The sequence below is a fragment of the Brachycentrus maculatus genome, unplaced genomic scaffold, assembly GCF_059751285.1.
Source record: "Brachycentrus maculatus isolate JH-2025_06_01 unplaced genomic scaffold, ASM5975128v1 h1tg000007l, whole genome shotgun sequence".
In the NCBI taxonomy this organism is placed as follows: domain Eukaryota; kingdom Metazoa; phylum Arthropoda; class Insecta; order Trichoptera; family Brachycentridae; genus Brachycentrus; species Brachycentrus maculatus.
Window position 1 is genome coordinate 1092960 of NW_028280762.1, and position 23631 is coordinate 1116590.

Sequence of the window (23631 nt, forward strand, 5' to 3'; positions counted from 1 at the left end):
TGTGTTAAAGAATTTTTTTTAAACTGTTTTACCGTCAAAATATTTGGGTAATTTAGCGTTTAAAAAATTATAAATAAAGATAGGCATATTATTGATTAGTCTCTTTTTTATAGGTAACCAGTTGTGTTCTTATATCATTTTTTCTTAAGTACTATTATTATTGCCCTGTAGCGGGTAAATATTAAGTTAAAAATTTGCCGCTTTTGCTGGGATATAGCACATTTTCTGGGAATTCCGGAAACATGCACACCTAAAAATTGAAGATTGTTATATACCTATATAATATGACGTTGTTGAAAGGAGTGAGCGATACATGATTAACTATTTACAGACTTAGAGCTGCTTAGGGCTTTCTGGCGATGTATAGCTTCACGGGATGTGTACATATATGCTAAGATTGAAGTGCAAGCATGGGGAATCATGGTACAGTGACTTACTCGGAAATCAGCCGGATGTTTAGAACCCAAGGAAGTCAATTATACGGAGAGAATAGTTTGGAAGGTACATACAAATGAGACATGGGGGATTGAATTAAATAACCGACTTGTTTAAAATAAGTCGTTACTTAATTAGTTCATTTATTTTTTTAGATAACCTTAAGTTAAGTTTTACTTCCGCATCATTTTCAAACACCGTATAACAAAATGATGCGGAATGCATCGAAACACGTGTCACAGTAGATTTTAAGAAATAGTGATATTTACTAAAAAAAACTAAAATAAAAAATGGATAAATTTTACCACAAATGGATAGATTTACCACTGCCGAATCAATTAATGAAATTATTCGTAATATAGTGTTTGAATTCACTAGAATTTCACTACTGACATCCATGGTGAGATAAAAGAAGTTTTTTTACTGAGCAGAAACTTTTTCATTTGTCTTGTGAGGATTGTAATCACACACATGAAAATTTTAACAAAATCGATATAGGAGTTCCAAGAATTTGAGTTGTATGGTTTTCGATCATGGATAGAATTGGTGAATGTTTGTAACATAATTTGTGTAAAGTAATCACTTAAAACCAGCGTATGACGGTCGTAAGCCCCATAAATGCCAAGATTTTCATATTCTTCTTCATCTATGTTGAGATGTCGAAAAATAATATAAGATAATATTTGGTGCTTAAAATAATATGCTTTGTACCGTTAATCCCATGTAAGCTGAATTCATGGAAGGAATTCATGGTAGTATGTGTACATATTTAGTACATACATTCCATAAATGGTTACAATCAGGGGAGGGCTGCCATTTTTTTAACTAGGGGCTCGCGGGTGGTGGGGGGAGGTCTATCATTTCATTTTACTTTCCAAAATACATCTTCTTCTTCTTCTTTTTCTATATTCTAAGGATCTTTTTGTGCCTGCGCTTGTAGCTCTTGGGATGTTGACTCCCAGCTGTCTTTCCACCTTTTTGGAGATCTGCCTGGGGGTCTGCGTCCTTCAGGTATTCCTTGAAGGGCAATACGTGTAAGTCTGTTATCTGACATTATGTTTGCACGATCATTCCAGTGTCGTCCCCACCTCACGATATCCTCCGTCTTACACATGCTCCGGATGTCAGTATTTCATACTCGGTCTCGCAATGTGTTTCCGGCTATGGATCGGAGAGTCTTCATCTCGGAGGTTCGAAGTCGAGATTTTGTTCTGGAAGTATCTGCTCTTGCCTCAATCCCATAAGTGGCTATTGGTCGAACACATGTTTTGTATATTTTCATTTTACCCTCTATTCTCATGTGTTTGTTCCTCCACACCGAGTTTCTGAGGCATCCGAATATAACTGCAGCCGTATTGATTTATTTTTGGGTTCAACCAAAATACATAATGATTAAATATAATAAAAAATACTCGATATACACTCGTAGTGATTAATAAATTAATGTTATTATAATGTAAAATAATGTTTATAGAATCCAGGATGAAAACTGAAGTTCTCCTTAGTAAATTGTGGCACAATGTAATAAATATTAGAAACTTTACTAGAAACAGTGCCCAGTTACAGTTAAGGAGAAAAAAAATTGCACATGCGAAGAAAGACGGATTAACCACATATTCTTTGTTTGCCCAATAAATGACCAAATGCCAGCTTTTTTTAAAACTCTGGCCCCACTTATTCCCCTCCCTACAGATATCCATCTCATCCTAGCGAGCAGGAACCCAATTATCTACAGAGTCTTAGTTGTTTTTTTAAATTGAATGGAATAAATTTATAGTTTAATAATAATTCTTTCATATTTTATAATTAAGAGCAATATTAAATTAACTTGACATTAGCAAAAGCAATGTATTTCATGTGCAACGCCATTCTATTGTATATTAAAAAAAACAGAAAGACGGATAATCGCTCAAATAATCGCAAAAAATGTTGGGTTGAACATTAAAGTAGATATAGCAATATACTCGTAGTGTATTATCATACATCGGCGTTACAAGGGATTCTTATGATAGGGACTGACCGGAGCCATTTCTTCGTAACGTAACGTCGTAACATCGCTCGCGACGAGCATGTTATGTTACGACGTTACTGCATTGCTGTCTGACCGCTATCAGTGCTCGTTTAGAACACAACTGCTCGCTTGTGGCCTTGTGGTCAGTGTTGCCATATCGCTCACTCCTTTCAAGAACGTCATAAATCAAAAATCGTAAATTTTCAGTTGTGCATGTTTTCGAAATGCCCAGAAAATGTACTATATCCCAGCAAAAGAGGCATATTTTTAACTTAATATTTACCCGCTACAAGACAGAAAGCGTTGTTTTTGCATTTTGAAAAAAAAGGTATTGTTTAATTAATTTTTTAAATGTACTAAATATTTTTCAAATGGAGAAAAAACCTTCAGGTTTTACTGAAAAGATCTGTTTCACAGTAAAAAGTTCAGTAAGTGGCTTGATATTTATTTTTAAAACATTGTATTATATTTTTATCTGTAAAAACGTTTTCCTGAAAAATAAAGTATTTTGATTTATGACGTTCTTGAAAGGAGTGAGCGATATGTCGAACCAAAAAATCCGAAATACAGTCTAGAAATCTGTATTAAATTTGCATAGAATCAATAGTCCAAAAACTGTAAGAATCTTTGCATTCGTAGTTGAAATGTAAGACGACGAAGAGGTGATTCTTGGTTCTGTGATTTTAATAAATTACAGCTTACTCTAGATGAAGAAAAAAAAAGATTCCCCGCAGTTTGGGGATATTCTCACAGATTGGCAACCTTGGTACTGACCTTAAATTGCATCCGACTTCGGATGGAGCATTCGGAACGAGCGGCGAGCAGCTCGGCTCGCTGTACTGACTGCCTGAATGCTCGCATCGTAACATGTTACGTTACGACAAAATACTTCGGTCAGCGATTGAAGTAATTGTAACACTATACTGACAAAAACGGATAGACATCTTTTATTGCGCATCCCTAAATAAATATGTTTCTCGAGAAATCAGAAAATACTGATTTCTCTTACTTAAACAAGGGGCTCGCGCGAACCCCTTCGAGCCCCCTGCAGCCCACCCCTGGTTACAGTATACAACGCTATGGTGATTTAACATGTAGATTATATAATATTCCAGTGGTATTTGCTCCATCAACTTACATCTAGTTACGTCATTTAGACGAATACGATTAATCCTGTGACGTAATACTAGAAATCCAGCACCAATCTTATCCTTCAAGGGGTGAAAATCATTTCACATGGATAATAAAATCATATTATAATTAAAATGTAACTTTGTTTTAAAATCATTATCCACATTTTATTATAACTTAATCATAATGTCTACCGGTTTCGAAGCTAACCACTTATTTATCAACGCTGATTAATTATATGCTTAGTTATTAATCAGTCTTGATAAAGAAGCGGTAAGCTTCGAAACCGGTAGACATTATAATTATGTTATAATAACATATTTATGGTGATTTTAAAACAAAGTAACAATTTAATTATAAAATGAAAAATCACAAAGTTAGTGCTTCAAATATAAATTATAAAATCATAATATTTACAACATTTTGAGTGTGTATAAATACTTGGTTTAAGTGACCACTTGATAAAGTGTATCATTTATTTTTTTCAACATTTTTACTCTGTCCAAATACTTGTTCACAAATCGGTATTATCTCCAAGTTATTTTTCATATTATTTTTTGACATCTCAACATAGATGAAGAAGAATATGGAAGTATATCATAGGCTAGTTAAGTGATCACTTTACACACGTGTAATATTCACCATTTTATTCATGATTGGCTACCACACTACTCAAATTACTCATATAACTCCTAAGAGGAGTTATAATAGTATTTGGACACACTAAAAATGTTGAAAATGATGAATGCTACACGTTAATAAATTGATCACTTAAACCATCCTTTGACAGGTTGTAAGCCCTGTGAATACCCAGATTTCCATATTTTCCTTCATCTATGTTGATATGTCAATAGTCTGTAAGTAATTTAAACAGGTACTTATAAATAAACAAATATTATATTTTAAATAAAATATGGTAATAAACAGGTACACGTTCTTGGAGCTTCTCTATATTTCTAGAAGAGCGTCAACAAATTTAAATTGTCTGACGTGTTTTATCTAATTTCCCGAAGGAAGCCACGTGAAATGAAGATGACATTTTCAAACAGTTTGCACGAGTTATTTCTGAATATAACTGATTTATACAGGTTTATGTGGCATCAAGTTTCAAAATACGACAAATCCACTTTCATACGTTTAACATAATAAAAATATATAACTCCCAATAATTCGCAGGTGATTAATATTTTATGTAGTTACAAGAGTGTGAATAATGCTATGGTAGTAACGTGTAGCTTTGCCGGGTAATATATTTAAAATGAAACAAGGTTTGTTGGATTGAATTCTACATTTATTTTATGTATATGTTTATACGTTGTTTTAATATAATAACCTTGTTTCATTTTGGATATATTACCCCACAATTCAATATGGAATTCTACCAACTGTAAGCATTATCGATAAAATTATGAAAGGTGTGTTGAGATGGTTTGGACATGTGGAGCGTATGAGTGAAGAAAAAACGGTTAAACAAATTTATAGGGCGAATGTAGTTGGAAAAAGAAGCAGAGGTTGACCGAGGAAAACTTGGCATAATCAGGTGTGTCAAATACTTGAAAGCGGCCGGGTCAGGAGTCGTAATAATCGTCAAGTATGTATGAGGTGATATATAACTCCCATTAATTTGCTCCCATTAATAACTCCCATTAATTAAAAATATATAACTCCCATTAATTTGCAGGTGATCAACATTTTATGTAGTTACAAGTGTGTGAATAATGCTATGGTAGAAACGTGTAGTTTTACTGGGTAATATATGCAAAATAAAACAAGGTTTGTTGGATTGAATTTTACATTTATTTTATGTATATGTTTATACGTTGTTTTAATATAATAACCTTGTTTTATTTTGGATATATTACCCAAAAATTCAATATGGAATTCTACCAACTGTAAGCATTATCGATAAAATTAAGAAAGGTGTGTTCAGATGGTTTGGACAGGTGGAGCGTATGAGTGAAAAAAGAACGGTTAAACAAATTTATGGGGCGAATGTAGTTGGAAAAAGAAGCAGAGGTTGACCGAGGAAAACTTGGCATAATCAGGTGTGTCAAATACTTGAAAGCGGCCGGGTCAGGAGTCGTAATAATCGTCGGGTATGTATGAGGTGATATATAACTCCCATTAATTTGCTCCCATTAATTAAAAATATATAACTCCCATTAATTTGCAGGTGATCAACATTTTATGTAGTTACAAGTGTGTGAATAATGCTATGGTAGAAACGTGTAGTTTTACTGGGTAATATATGCAAAATAAAACAAGGTTTGTTGGATTGAATTTTACATTTATTTTATGTATATGTTTATACGTTGTTTTAATATAATAACCTTGTTTTATTTTGGATATATTACCCAACAATTCAATATGGAATTCTACCAACTGTCTGCAGTTACAATAAATAAATGTAGTTTTGTTTGAAAGCTGTTTTAGTGAATTTTCTCCAGTTATTTTTACAATTAATGAAATTGTAAAAATGACTGGAGAAACCCAGATTACTCAAAAATGTTGTGAACCGAAAATTAATAATTTAATTTGTCTTTTTTATTTAAATAAATCTCCTTAGAAATTCAATTTCAGTTTCTGTGAGAAAAATTATTTTCATGTATATAATCCGAGATTTGTTTGCCTTCGCTCTGAAAACCTTATTTTTCTTTAGTTTCATTCTATATAAGCCTTTTGAAGGTCGGTGTAGCGCTATCGCACCGTTAGCTCCTTCTTATGTACGGAAAATTCATAAAATCTCGAGAGAAAATTACGATGTAAATAAAATATTATTTTGGAAATATTACCAGTTACTCAGAATTCGGTTATATGAAAACTTTCTGTAAATGCTCGTATAAAAGCTACGGTGTGTTGTTTCAGGAATTTTACTAAAATATTATGAAAATAGTTTTAAGGAAATATAGATATTTCCTGACCATATTTATAATATTCATATATTGTAAAAAATAAATAAATTTTTTGCCTCTGCAAAATTATTTATCTTGTTTTGTTGGTGGTTATTTATCATATTCATCTTTTCTAAAATAATACACACAGAAAAAAATATCTTAAACTGTTTGACAATTTTTATTATACACTTAATCTCTTACCCACTCCTTTAATTTATTTTCGTCCACATTTTTTTCGCTCTATTACCTCCGCAGGCAACAAATAAAAAATTCTCGTAACTACATATGTTTTGAAGTGTTTTACTTCCGCATTTATTATTCACTCTTGTGACGACCATCAACCCTTCGTTGTGTGTGAAGAGGGTATAGTAGTTGTATACTAGAGAATTTTTATACTTTTTACTTGTTTGTTGCCCAACTATGATACACACCCACAACATTCGACATACCGGAAGTGACTTGATGTGGTTTTGTACCAAATTTGTATTATCCCTTTATATATATATATATATATATATATATATATATATATATATATATATATATATATATATATATATATATATATATATATATATATATATATATATATATATATATATATATATATATATATATATATATATATATATATATATATATATATATATATATATATATATATATATATATATATATATATATATATATATATATATATATATATATATATATATATATATATATATATATATATATATATATATATATATATATATATATATATATATATATATATGTATATACATATAATATATATATATATATATATATATATATATATATGTATATATATATATATATATATATATATATATACATATATATATATATTTATATATATATATATATATAAATATATATATATATATATATATATATATATATATATATATATATATATATATATATATATATATATATATATATATAAACATATATATATATATATATATATATATATATATATATATATATATATATATATATATATATATATATATATATATATATATATATATATATATATATATATATATATATATATATATATATATATATATATATATATATATATATATATATATATATATATATATATGTGTACATGGTCTGTTCAAAAATTATTACAAATTTTCTGTTTTTTTTTTCAAAAAATATTTATTTATTTGTGAATATCTATTTCGTCCCCTTCAAAGTAATCTCCACCAGATATCATACACTGGTGCCAACGTTTATTCTTCAATCATCGAAGCATTTAAAAAAAAAATTATGATCTTGTTAAGCTTCACATATATATTTAAATTTTTTAAGTTTTTTATTTAAATTTTTTTAAAAACTATTATATCTTTTATTATATAACATTAAACCACGAGTGTAAGTCCCTTTCCAAGCACAAGAGCACAGACTCTTTTATGGAGAGGCACAGCGAATCGAAATATAAAAGTTCTACATATGTATAAATGATTCAAATGTTATTATGTTATAAATAAAAATGTAAATATATTAAATGAATAAAAAAAAAATAAAATAAAATATATATATATCGAAAATACAAAATTTGACATACTTTTTGGACAGACCTCGATAACCAGAAACACAAAGCGTGTAAACTGAAATCTGATTATATAGAAAATACAAGAACATTCTTTACTATAATATAATTATACGCCTGGCGCCCAGGATTGTTTTTGCATAATACATTATTTCTTCTTAAATTTCGCATTTGAAGTGAAAATTTTTTTAGGCACGGTAGTTCAAATTGACCTGGATATATGAAAAAGTGAAACACTTCTCCTTCACTGAATTCAACTGGCATTTAAAAGGAAAGAGTGGGAGAATCGTTTCGACTCTCTATATCACATTCACCATAGACAGTCTACGGTCTACGTCATTTAACGCGAGTGTTTTTGCCAATAATTTTTCCTTATTTTCTACTTTTTTCAAGGTTATTTTTACATTTAGACATCTCAACATAGATGAAGAACAATGTGGAAGTCTGGGTATTTATAAGGCTTATATACCCTCATACGCTGGTTAAATGATGTCTGTAACATTCACCACTTTACCCATGACAAACACACTACTCAAATTTTTGGAACTCATACATGTAACATAAAGCTCACGTCGCTTCATGTTTGTGTTTGCGGCAGCATCTATGATTGATTTGAGTAAGCTGGAAATTTAGCCGACCCTTTTTTTAAATGTATGGAAGATCTATAACGAATCATCTTACATATTGATCAGCTTGCCTTGATACAATAAACTTCATACAAGCTTATTCTAAACTTGTTCTTATTTATTGTTTACAAAGGAAAAACATCGCGTAAATTCAATATCAGAGTTAAAGATCATCCAAGGTTCCTTAAGACTTGACCTTAAGTTCTTGAAGACCATAATTTTAATAAATCAATGGGTATAGTAACTTTACACAACAATGAATGATAAGGAGAGTGTTTTATTCTAAGCTCTTAAAGAGACTTTAAGAGCTTACCGGGATACCGCGAAAATAGTTGACTTAAAGCTCACCTCTTTCCGTTTTATTTTGTATGACTTTTTTGGTATCATTTAAAAATTTCCTTTTTTTTCCTCAATGAAGGTGAATTGTTCATAAATAATGTCAATTGTATGCTTACTCAAAAAAGCGTTTTTATATATTAGTTTTTTTTTTTTAACATATTACATTCATAAGTCATATTATATAATATTCCCGATGAGTAATTTCTATTTCTCATGTTGGGACATGGGATTAAAGTCTACAAGACTGGAACACAATTCATAAATTTTAAAAAACGTTTTTAAAAAAATAACCAAAACTAATACATGGCAAAATATAAAAACAATAAACAGTTATAATAAATAGTCATAAGAAGCATATTTAAAAGAAATAAATGGGAAAAACATAAGGTAAGAAGCATATTTAAAATATAAACTAATATAGCTTTTGCAAGTATAGATTTATTTAATATATTGTTATCCTCCTTGAAATCTGTACTTTCTCAGCATTTCTTCTCCATGTTATAATGGATAAATTTAAACGTTGTGTTTCACTCTCTCTTACTGCTCGCCGATAGTATTTGAAGGAGACGTGTATTTACCAGTGGTTACTACTTGTTATTTTATTATGATTTGATGTTATAAGACTATTTGTTACAAGACTTTTTGTTTCTCTATTAGTGTATTGATTAGTGTATTTTTTTATATAAGATACTGTATATATGTATTATATGTATTATTTTAAAGGCTTCAGCCGTTCAATAAATAATCACTTTACACACGTGTAACATTCACCAATTCCACCCATTATTGACAACCACACTACTCAAATTCTTGGAAGTTCTATATATATGAACCAATTTAGAAACTTTGTTCTTGAATCACTAGAACTTCACTAGAGACATCTATTGGTGAGATGTAAATATACATATTCAGGAATCGTATCTCACATACTAATATAAGAGTTTCTGCTTAGTAAAAAAGCTTCTCTACATCTCACCAATAGATGTCTCTAGTGAAGTTCTAGTGATTCAAGAACAAAGATTCTAAATTGGTTCATATATATAGAACTTCCAAGAATTTGAGAAGTGTGGTTGTCAATAATGGGTAGAATTGGTGAATGTTACACGTGTGTAAAGTGATCACTTAAACCAGCCTATGACGGTCGTCAGCCCCGTAAATGCCTAGACTTCCATATTGTTCAATAAATAAATAAATACACTGAATATTTCATCAATTTGATGGGATGCCCTCTGAATTAAGGGTGTAAATAATGGGGAGTAGTAGTAGTAAGTCGTGTAACTACCCTCTTTTATAAATTATTCAGTTATTCGATTTATTCGCATGTTTATAGATAGCTACCCTGTATTTGGCCTCGGCTTGCTCTTAGATAAAGATTTTGTATTCCCACTCGAATAAATCTAGATGCATGACATTATAAACCGGGAATATCAGATCGAATATGAAGGCTAGTGGTGGGATTGTCACGCGAAACCCCTGTTATCTAGAACGCTAAGTGCATGTCAACAGGAATATGGAAATATGCAACAAAAAGGAAACATCTTTGCATATTCAAGGGACATTAATACTTCCATTCTTCTACCAGTTAAATTTACTGTCGGTTATTAATATTTCTCTTGAATGTAACAGTGACATGTGTGTGTATATGACTCACAGCAACACCAAACCAATTTTTAACAGAGATTTTTTTTATTAATCACTTGAATATACCACATAATGAGTATTATTTATATATACGACTAATTTTTAAAAAATACAGATGTTTTCTCATTATTTTTATAAAAAGGAAACACTTGAATATACCACTTCATGAGTATTATTCATATATACGACTAGTTTCCAAAATTTACAAATGTTTTCATCTTCTGGTAAAAATTAAAATTTGGTGAAGATGAAAACATGTATGAGTTTTCGAAACTGACTAGTTTCGAAAAAAATACTCATTTTGTGGTATATTCAAGTGTTTAATTGATAAAAAAAATAATCAACTTGTCATTCCACAAAGTCAATGCCGAATCAATAAATAATAAAGAGAAATTCATCATTATACTACACGAGGACATAATCAAATACGTGTGGGGCCGATAATCTCAACTAAGTTTGAAGTAAGTTCCTTACAATATTTTCTATACCCAAATTAACCAGCTGCCTAACAGATTACATAAAATAGCTCCCATTCAGGGATCCAAAATGAATGAACTGAAAAAATACTTTATGGAAAGATATTTGTGTTAGTGATTAGTTATATTTTCTTTTTTTCCCCTTTAAACATGCTTCTTCCTTACATTCTTTTTATATATCTACTTATTTTACCTTTAGGAGACGATCAGGAAAAAATATTTAAAAATATATTTTTAAAAATTGCTACCAGCGCAAAAATGCTGGACATTTTCGACAAAGACACACTTGTTCTGTTTATTCTTCTGTTATTATTTTTAAAATATATTTTGTTAACACCTAAATTGCTCTGCATAATATACATAATACAATAATAAATTGAAATCATCCCCGTGTGAAATTTGCACAGACCTTAGAATAACAGTATATACGTAAACTAAACTAAAGTTTTTACATTAGTATGGAAGCAGTGGCCGTAGTATGTTGCCACTTGTAACAATAAACTAACCGCGCAATGTTTAATGTGATTACAACTAAGTATGTGTTATTGCAATTACCGAAACATAAACTGAACAATAGCTCGCCTTATGTGTACATATTGTAATAGTTACATTTACTATGGAATCACTATCTAGAAGCGCGATCGCGCTCTTCGGCAATAAAACAGTTTAATATCATACATTTTGACATCTCAATGACTCTCAATGAATCTAACCATCCTCATCTCGTCCTTTAATTTTTTTTTTCTTTTCTTGATACCTTGATGGTCGGTTCTCTTATGAAGGATAGTGCGCTACTTTATTCAGATCCTCATTTATCTTCACAACATTTTAAGTGTGTCGAAATACTTTCTCTACTTAGGAGTTATTTTTACTTTTTTTTTTTAAATATCTTAACTAAATAATATGGAAGTCTAGATATTCACACGGCTTATGGTCTGTCGTAGGCTGGTTACTTGATAACTTTATGCACGTGTAACATACACCACTCTGCGCATGACTTTTGTATTGTTTGATTTTTTTTCAATGGAATAACCCGCAAATCCATTACTTTTAGAGGCTTATCTGCTGGTAGGATAGTAAGGATATAGGGAGGTTAACCTTTGCCTTCCGGTGCTAAAATAAAAAACATCCTTACACAATAAAAAAATCGTGATTTTAAATCGCAAAATACGGACATTCATAGCTGATCCCCTTAATGAATTATAAATGACGTCAAAAATCAAAATAATTTATACGATATTCTCGTAAGATCGTTGATTTTATATTTTTGATTATTCTTCTAACCTAATTTTACAGTATTGCTGTAAAATAAGACTTTTCATTTTATATAAATCGTTTATGGGTTGTATCTATATCAATTAAAATTGAATTATGATGTGTTAACTCAACGCAACAGGTTTTTCACGTCAACTATGACGTTTTTGGGTATTTACAGAGCAGTCGTAGGCTGGTTTAGTGACCACTCTACACATGTGCAACATTCGCCAATTCTACCCATGGTTGTCAACCACACTACCCCATTTTTGGAACTTCTACAAATACATCATCAATCTCATGACGCTGTACGTATAAATACACAAGAGCCATCTATGTTGGATTTAGAAAGCGTTTATTGAGCAGAGACCATTTTAGGATTTCTGCAAGATTTGAACCCCGGATAATTATTACTTACTGAGAAACGCATGAAAACATGATTTTCAATTTTATGCAGCATTTTATTCACAACATTTTATTCATTTTATTTGGATTTCATTCTTCGAAAGTCATTACCACCTGACCGAGGTATATCCATCTCCCCCTCCCGGAAACTCTGCGACCTAGAGTACGCAGATGATGCTGTTTTAATTGATGACTCCGTCGAGGGTCTTCAATTGATCGTCGACAGGGTAAATAGGTACTCTACGCACATGGGAATTACAATAAATGTTGCAAAAACCCATGTGTTGTGCAACAGCTCATGCCTAGATGCCCAACAACCCTTGACGTTGAGTAACCAGCGCATCGAAAGGGTCGAGAGTTTCAAGTACTTGGGAGTGTACGCGACTGAAAATGGCAGCCTTCAAAAGGAACTGGGAGTGCGATTAGGACTCGCTGGGTCCGCATTCAACAGTATGAAGGCTGTCTGGAGATCGGATTTATACTCGGTGAAAACCAAATGCCGCCTATACAATGCCTGCATTGCTCCTGTTCTCTTATACGGCTGTGAAACATGGCACCTTACAAGGGCCCAAAGCAGCCGTGTACTAAGCTTTGAGAACAGGTGTTTGCGGAGAATCTTAGGCGTGCGGTGGTTTGACTTTGTGAGGAATGAAGAGATAAGGTGTAGGACGCAGCAAATCTTGGTCACAACTGTCGTCAAAAAAAGGCGATTCAGTTGGCTTGGCCACGTACTCCGCATGCCTCCTGAGAGCCTTAATCAAGCTTGCCTCTTTTACAAGGCATCAGGTTCGCGCCGCCCAGGACGACCATTGCTGACAATTCGTCGGCAGTTCTCGTCAGAACTTCGCGACGCGGATCTGACTTGGGAGGATGCAAGGGAGCTGGCAGCCGACAGAAAAGCCTGGAGACAGTTTGTGGACTCCATATGCTCCACCTAGGGAGCGGATATGGTTATTATTATTATTATTCACAACAATTTAGTGTGTCCAAACACTTATTCACAAATCTGGGTTTTCTCCACTTTGGATTTATTTTGTAGTAATATTGTTAATGGATAGGTCATTTCGAGAGAATTTCTTCGGTTCAACGAGCCATCCTCTCAATTGGATAACGGTGAGCGCTATCAATCAACGAAACACTGCCTTCTATACAAGACGTAAATTTGGGGAACATCACTTACTGATAAATTGCTAGAATGTGTATATTTTACATAATATCACACTATGCTATAGGTGTGGGCCCATATTGTGGGCCCTGTAGAGAGCTGAGGAGATAGTTCTGGCCATGGGGGAGTTGGGGACCCCTAGAAAGCAAACAGGGGCCATGAGGTGCTAAAAAAGAATTTAAAAAAATTGTAATTACACGATTTACATATGTACATATCTAATTCGTTACATACCTAATGATTTTTATCACTTTAAATTTAATAAATATTTACAACATTTTCAATGTGTCCAAATACTTGTTCACAAAATCTGGATTATCTCCAATTACAGGAGTCATCTTCATATTAATTTTTGACATCTCATCAAAGATGAAGAAGAATATGGAAGTCTGGGCATTTACGGGGTTGACGACCGTCATAGGTTGGTTTAAGTGATCACTTTACACACGTGTAACATTCACCAATTCTACCCATTATTGACAACCACACTACTCAAATTTTTAGAAGTTCTATATATATGAACTAATTTAGAAACCTTGTTCTTGAATCACTAGAACTTCACTAGAGACATCTATTGGTGATTATTTTTTGACATCTTTGATGAGACGTCAAAAAATAATATTTAATAAATATTGATTACTCAACAATATAAGCGTCCACGTATCTCATTTATGACACAATAAGTAAATATGTAGAAAAAATATTTGATTCTTCTCCGTCATGCTCCTCATCACTGAGGGTTGTGACCCTTGTGGAAGTAATGATTCTTCTCCAGTTATCCCTTGACTGCGCTGCACGTAGCGCTCCAACCACCGAGGTGCCTGCTGCTGTCTTTACTTGATCGTTCCATCGTGTGGGGGGTCTTTCTCTCCGTTTCTTCTCCTCCAGGCTTTCAATCACAACCAGTCGTTCCAGGCTATCCTTATGGTTACGCGCAACGTGTCCAAAGAATTGAATAATTACTGAATAAGTCGTTTACAGACATTGGCCAGAGCCAAGCCATCCAAGCGCAACTCCTGACGAATGGACTCGTTGGTGCGTCTAGCTGTCCATGGAAGTCGGAACATGCGCCTCCTACAGCACATTTGGGATGTGTTATTTTTCTCCTTTCTGCTGCTTTTATGGTCCTTGTTTCAGCAGCTTAGAAAATAATATAATGTATCAAACTCCTGACAAGCTTTATATTGGTGTTATTACTCGCACCCCGGTACACAATGGTAATTTTACAGGGGTGTCTTGTGTAATTTTGTGTCTGAAAGAGAGCCATGGGTCAAATAAGTTCAGGAACTTATGCTCCAATAAAAAATAAAGCCCTTACCGCACCCCAATAGTGCATAGGGCACTGCTTCATATAAACGCAGTGTTATCTCGATCGTTGACACATGAAGGAAAGGTGATCAGCCCTCCACTTCAGGTACCAGTCCAGTGTAATATTGAACAAATATTAGAGTGAAAAAATCACTTATATTTATTAAACCCCCCTGGGAATCGAACCCGGGACCTCCAGAACGGTAGCCGAGCATGCTGACCATTACACTACGGAGGCGGACACTACTTATTGAAGTAATATTAGAGTGAAAAAATCTCTTATATTTATTAAACCCCCCTGGGAATCGAACCCGGGACCTCCAGAACGGTAGCCGAGCATTTGACCATTACACTACGGAGGCGGACACTACTTATGCTCTATATCAAATTAATCCTCCGTCACAATGAAACAATATTTTTCACGGCTCAAATACCCATCCATTTTTTTTCTTTTTTCTTATTCATTGCCAGATATTTAGAAAACGAGGGTTAAAGAGATCATGTGATCCGTGAGATTAAGCCTTCGTTTTATCCTGACATATTGGAAAATATGAAACGGACCATGTAGCTACGAGAAACACGCGGTAGAATGTTTCTTAGTACCGTAATAAATATTTGATCACTTTAAAAAACTTGTGTGTCTGCTTGATAAGGGTCTTTTGTCCTCTACCATGAAATAAGTATTAGATCATAAAAAAGACGAATTTTCTCTTTACTATTTACTTTTTATGTGACCAAATAAAATGTGTGGCTTGTAGTTTTGCTATTCCCAACATTTACTTATTCAATACTAACGTCTAATGCTTTTGTACGAAGATTTTATTCTTTCAAATACCAATATTTCATTACACAACGAAGCTTTTATTAAATTTCCGTTTGACAATAATTTTTGTTACGTTATTTTAATTATTTTAACTAATTAATTTTAGATACTCATTCTTTCCTTCTTTTTAGTATTGAGTTTTTTATTTATTTATGCTTTGACGCATTAAAATTCAGAGGATTTGAAATACAATGATGTATAAAGATATTTTTTAAATTAAGTATCAAGCAATATTTAATTATATGTATTAGTTACATATATATTTTAGTTTCGAAGTGATATTTGTTGGTTAAAGTGCTTTTGTATATTACAAAAAAAAAACTAAATACTCGTATTTTTTACACTTTTGTTTTATTTGACCATTCATCGGATTTTAATAAAATCTGGTCACTCTTCAAATAAAATCGAGTTTTCATGAAACCCGGTCACTGGTCAAATAAAATTAAAATGAAAAAAACATGTAGCTGTTGTTTTATCATAAAAAAATGTAAGAATATATGACGAGGAACAATCGATCAATTCGAGCATATAATATTAACGTGACTGTTTATATGTAGGGGAGAGGACTCTACCCTGGACAAGAGAGAACCGTACTTTGGTCAATCGATGCCCGTCATCCATCTACGTAAATATTCGCAAATCTATTTAATGTCAGAACGTAATAATGTCCTTTAGCCATTGCATTATATTTGTGGCGCGGAGAAGTTGATTATATTTTTGTTAAAATAAAAACGATTTTTGTGTATCAAAACTAAAATTTTCAAACAACACTCCGGTAATTTTTTTAATTTAAGGTAAAGAATTGGTTGATACTTATTTGCTTGCATCTATTTACTGATTATATTGGCTATTAAAAACATCTTGTTATTCAAGAATAATATACCCTCAAGAACGTGAATGTCAATTTAATTGTTTTACTATATGTACAGCAAATTGGGCCATCTCAGAGTACTGTACCTTGGGCCATGACCAAAGTACGTTGTATTAATTATGTTTTAATTAAAAAAAAAAGTGATTTAAGGATGCCAATGAGAAAAATAATGTTTTCTATGGAATACAGTTGATACGCAGTGATTGGAGCCGTGGATTGGACAAGTTTACTTACCTCAAAATCGTAATTAAATTTTATAAAAACTGCTTGATTTTTATAAAAAAAATCTCTCTAAATGGCTATAATGGCATTCAAAGAAGTTGTAGGCTTTTTATTATTTAAAAAAAACTATAGAAATATAAAACATTATAAACTACTTAAATTGTTTGACTGAACGATTACTTTATATGACCAAGTTACGATACCATATGGTCCAAGGTACGAGACCGTACCGTACCATGGGTCAAGAGAAGAGGTTTTGTAAAATGTCATTCCTATGTATACTATGCATGATAAATAAGCATAAGATATCTAACAATTTGATCATAAATAACCGATCTATTCGGCTCAATAAAAAAAATTACGTACATTGTCACGTAACCATTTAATGAGGCTTTAAAAAAACGGCCCAAGTTACGAGCCTCTCACCTACATTTATTTTATTATAATTTTATGTTTTGTACAAGTTTCTATATTATAACTTAAAAAATAAACAATGATATACGTTACAACGTTTTTTAACTTCTAAGGATTTTTGTAAACGACTTAAAAATCAATAAGTAATATGGATGTTCGATCACGGGGGAAGAATGATAAATGTTCAACAAGTACATAAAGTAATCACTTAAGTCGACCGATGATAGTTCGGAAGTTCTGTTAATGCCCAGACATCCGTATTTCCATCCCATAAATAGTTTAGAAACCTCTTTCAGTTTTGTCTTTTGTAAAATAACTAATTTTATTTAAGGATGAGTAAACTGCGAAAATATACTCAGGTTTGCGAGGGTTAAGGGTTAGTTAAGTTTGTGCGCCCAACCGATAGATCAATTCTAATGAGCGTGACTCAAAGGGTTGATTTGATCGCACCAAATCACCAAGAACTAATTCATGATCATTCGCACGTAATAGCGAGCATGGTCCAAGTGGGATTATTTGATTCTTCTTGGCACAAAACTTTTTTCTTGGTTTTTTAAGTTTTCTTTGTTTCTGTTCCTATTAAAACATTGTGCTCTCATTTTACTGTAACCTACGTGAAATCCGGTGTAATTTCACAGCACCACTGTATTAACGTATCTTTAATCTGTGTGTATTTGACTTGAAAATTGAAATGGGCACTGGAGGGTATAGAGAATCAAATGGCCACAGTAAATTAGTTTATCATACGCTGCATACTAAACTGTTCCGCGTAGGTACCACTATGTTTATGTATATATATATGTTTATATATATATATATATATATATATACATAAACATGTTTATATATATATATATATATATATATATTTATATATATATATATATATATATATATATATAAACATATTTAAACAAACACATAGTGGTACATACGTCGAACAGACATGGGCTGCTCGACGTATGAGGAGCTGAAGAGGAAAAAGTAAAATTAAATTAAAAAAGTTAATTTTTAGTTAAACAATTTTCTTGTAAACAAACTCTACTGATAGTTATTCGTAAGTTTATTAACTAACGATCACTACACTTCCCTGCAGTGGTAGGCAGAGAGAATACTGTGTCTTGCTGCAAGCATTCATCGCATTTAATATTCATGCATATCTTCATACATACCCGGCAATAATTACGACTTCTGACCTGACCACTTTAAAATAGTTGAAATACGTCGTATCAAGTTCTCTTCGGTCCTTCTCTGCTTATATTTCTAACTACATTCACCTCATAAATTCGTTTTACTGTTCTTTCTTCACTCATTCGTTCCACATGCTCAAACCATCTCTATGTTTGTAATTTTAGGTACAAGAGATAATAATAGAGATAGTAACACGTGGAAACGTGTCCAAACCATCTCAACACACCTTTCTTAATTTTTATTGATAATGATTGCCTTTCAATCTTTCCTTATTTCTCCATTCGATCATTCATCGTTTTGCCACACACTCGCATTCGACTGCATTCAGTTCACTTTTATCCTTCATGAACTACTAAGGTAATAAAACTAAGAAGTTTTATCACTAATATTATATTTATAAGTTTGTTTTTCTCTCTAGTTCCTTACTCGATGCAATAAATCCTCATTACGGACAAATTACACCGTCCAGAAAAATCTTTTGTGTATCAACCAACTTCTGAAAGGATTAATATAACTTCCCCGAACTTAATAAAGGAAATTTTTTCCGCATTTTTCTTAATTTGGTTGTCTTCCACCCTGCAGTAGGGTTAGTTTTAGATAAAAACTAAATATAACTAATATTCACGTACTAGCGAATTTACGTAACGTACATATGTCACATAAAACATGCGATATATTTTATTTATTTTATATTTATTCCAAACTGTATGGGGGAATTCACAGACTTTAAATTCAGAGCTCGAAAAACCGCGCTAGAGTTCAGTAGTGCTTCTGAAATAACAAAAAAAAATATAAATAGAATTTGACATTTTTTAAAGAATATATATTGATTTGTTTAACTCCTTATTTTTCCATAACTCTTTTCTTTTTAAAATGTTATCGTCTCATTTGTAGAAATGCATATTCATACTGCAAAATTAGACATATCGCTCACTCCTTTCAACAACGTCATATATCAAAAAACTTGATTTTTGGGAGATCGTTTTTAAAGTTTAAAAATATAATGAAATGTATTAAAAATAAATATGAAGCCACTTTCGAACTTTTTACAGTGCAACAGATCTTTTCAGGTAAAACCTGAATGTTTTTTCTCCATTTGAAAAATATTTAGGATATTAAAAAAAAAAACTATACCTTTTCTTCAAAATAAAATAATAACACTTTCTGCCCTGTAGCGGGTACATATTGAGTTTAAAATATGCCGCTTTTGCTGGGATATAGTACATTTTCGGGGCACTCCGAAAACATGCACAACTGAAAATTGACGATTTTTCACATGTGACGTTGTTGAAAGGAGTGAGCGATGTGATAAGTCACAAAACATGGCATGGTGGAAAACACCAATAATTTTGATAGAATAAAATAACAAGTATATATTAATAGTAGTTTTTTCTAAATGAATTTATTTATTTGACCAGCAACCGGGTTTCGTCGTGACCGACATCATCATACTGATCTGGCTACGACGAAACCCGGTTCCTGGTCAAATCAAATTCACGTGGAAAAATCTACATAGGTGTTATTTTAATCTATAAAAGGCAGTTCCACCAAGAAATATCAGAGCAAAACTTAAAACTAATAAATTGAGAAAAAATTTCTAATATATTTTGAGGAAGTTTCTCCCTTGCATAAAGTATTCTTCCAACGCATAACAAAATGCATTTTAAATAAATTTTATGTAGCGCTGAATTGTAACATCATAACTCAGTTTTATTAAAATGGACACAAACTGTGAAAGGTTGATATTCAATTTATATAGCGTGTAGAAAACAATCGTCCTTGGCGTGTAGAAAGCAGTCCTTTATACCTAGTTGACAGGTGCCATACTTGGCAACAGAGCAAGGAGTCCTTTCATATTTGATCCTACCGTTATAACCTGTACGTTGACAGTTAGATAAGTATGGTATAGACATGTGAAGTCGAATTTAAAAACTGAATTGTATTACGACTTTAATTGGCTTAAATCGTTTACAACAAATACTTTGCTTTTTACACAAATCTGGATTATCTCCAATTAGGAGTTAATCAATATTTATAATATACAATCTAACTCGAAACACAGTTATAGTACCTACTCGTATATAATAAGTGATTTTTAAAAATAAAATAAACAGTTGTAATAAACCGCTTAGTGAGTTTTATTTTTATTATACACGACTAGTTTCGAAAACTTACAGATGTAGATGAAAACATCTGTGAATTTTCGAAACTATTAATTGGTTTATTGCAAATGTTTAATTTTTTTTAAATATCAACTTTTTATTCCACAAAGTTAATGCCGAATCAATAAATAATATATAATAAGTGTGTTTGTGTTAAATCAATATATCTAGAAGTTCCAAGAATTTGAATTTGTCAATCATAGGTAGAATTGGTGAATGTTTCATAATCAGGGGTTTAAATGATATTTATGATTACTTAACCCAGCCTATGACGGTCGTTATCTCTGTAAATGCTCAGACGTCCATATTTTTATCCATCACTGTTGAGATATCGAACTATAATAATGACTTAATTCGGTTTTTAAATGATATTATTAATCAATGATTAAAGAAAACACTTCGTTTTTTACCACTTGAGTTTTATTATAGACTGTTTCAGAAGTTAAACTTCCGAAACAGTTCTGTATAATAACTGTATAATAAGTTATTATACAGACCTGAATGATGGAAGTTTAACATCTGAAACATGTAGTCTATAATAAATCTCAAGTGGTAAAAAACGAAGTGTTTTCTTAAATCATTGTAACATGTCTTACCACAAAGTTAATGCCGAAACAATAAATAAGATATTATTAATATTGATGATATTAATAAATTTTGATAATTTGTATACCGCCATTTTCGTAAAATACTACCTCAAGCTGTACTGTGATTGAATTGGAGAAAAGGAGATAATGGAAATTATTTAGCAAACAAATGCGTTTTTAGTATTTTTCTAAAGATCAATTTATTTTCACGATTTCTAATTTTTAGTGGAAGAGTATTCTACACCATCGGGCCCGCAAAAGCAAAAGAACGTTTGCAACATTTTTAGTGTTGGTTGCGAGCTGATAAGATCACTTTGCCTAATAGCAGTTGTTGTAGCCGTTCGAAGCGTAAGACGTCTGTCAACCCATTCGTCTAGAATACGCAGCTCTTTTATATACTCTGGAGCCATATTATGTATTTATTTAAAAAACATATTACATACATAACTCATATATACATATAATATTCCCGATGAGTAATTTCTATTTCTCATTTTGGGACATGGGATTAAGGTAACATGGGATTAAGGTGATTTATAACAAGACTGGAACACAAATAATAAAGTACCAAAAATATTTTTTTTAAATAACCAAAAGTAATCCATGGCAAAATATAAAAACAATAAACAGGTAAATAGGCATAAGAAGTATATTGATTTGAAGATGAGTAGGCAGAGTTTATACTGAACCCTTATGGAAAAACGTGATCAGTGCAGTTGGGAAGATGAAGGGGTGATATGACTAAATTCATAAATTCCAAAAAATTGTCTCGCTGCTGCGTTTAATACTGAATTGACGATTTGATATAAAAAACATGAGCTGGAAAGAAATATAAACCGAGAAAAGTTAACGAATGTTATCCTTATCAAGTACCGAAAAAGTAACAGCTAACGATATTTTAGTAGCAGCTCCTATCGACCGTTGTCTATAATTTCAAAACATCAATTTATTATTAAAAACAGTTTATTTATGTATGCTATTTTTTCTAAAAAAAAAAACAGAGAAACACATCAAACAAAACCTAACACATACCTCTTTAGATCAATAAAACTTAAATTATTGTCCAACCTGCTTCCAATATCCGTAAAGTCATTAACCCACGAACTACCAAAAATAAAACCGTCATTAACTACCGTTTTGGGTCCTATGGACCCTTGTCGCTAGTGTTTTTGCTTAGAATTTTCACTCATGAATTACATGAAATTATGGTTACTTTAAACATAAAGAGTAAATCCACTCAAAAGTAGGCATAGGCTATGAAACTTACAAAGTTGAAGCCTGAGTAGGGACATGATAAACAGTGTTGCATAAGCCGTATCTAGATTTCAGAGTCACTTGAAAGTTAGGTAATTTAAAAAAAAGGACCCTTGCATAAAGTAAGGAACTTTTTTCATTTTTAACTCTCGTTTGCGTTATATATTATTATATCCATTAATTTATATGTTATAAGAGTTAAAATGAACCCAGAATTAACTTTGAAACGGGTGAGTTAGACTCGCTTGGTAAATAGAGGGTGAAATAACAAAATTAATGTAAGTATAAATGCCTATTCATTCATAGATAATGAAGGGTAGATCTTTAATAAACTTTATAAAATAAAACAATAAATTGTTTTTGGGTGATTCCATTTGTAGTTGTCATTTGGAGTTGACGTATTCGCTACGCATTGCACAATAAAAACAATATTTAGGCGTTTTTAAATCATATTTTCATATGGTGTACGGAGTGCGTGGAAGTTTTTGGTAAGGGAAGGGTAATTAACTATGAGTATTTCAATGTTTTAAAATTTAGTACATAAACCCTGATGATGACAAGGTTCTTGTCGAAACTGGTAGGATAAAGTGCACCAATAAAAAAGTGGTTAAAACAATGTTGTTTTATTTTATATAGTTTATAAATGTGCTACAAATTATCTGCGAAAAACATCTGAAATAGATTACATCATTCTACCATATAATATTTAATTCCATTTCATAAATGATTTACTTCATACATTTTTATTACATTGTTTGATGTCATTAGAAAAAATTAAAAACAATTCTTAAATACAACAGATCCTTAACGAATTCTCTCAAAAAATCT

At 31.6% G+C, this 23631-nt stretch overlaps 1 protein-coding gene across 1 annotated transcript in view; it reads right to left on the reverse strand.

Moving 5' to 3' along the window:
* LOC148313609 (uncharacterized) overlaps nucleotides 1-23631 on the reverse strand; it is a 52870-nt gene that overhangs the window by 24447 nt on the left and 4792 nt on the right. The gene's annotated exons all lie outside the window — the stretch shown is intronic.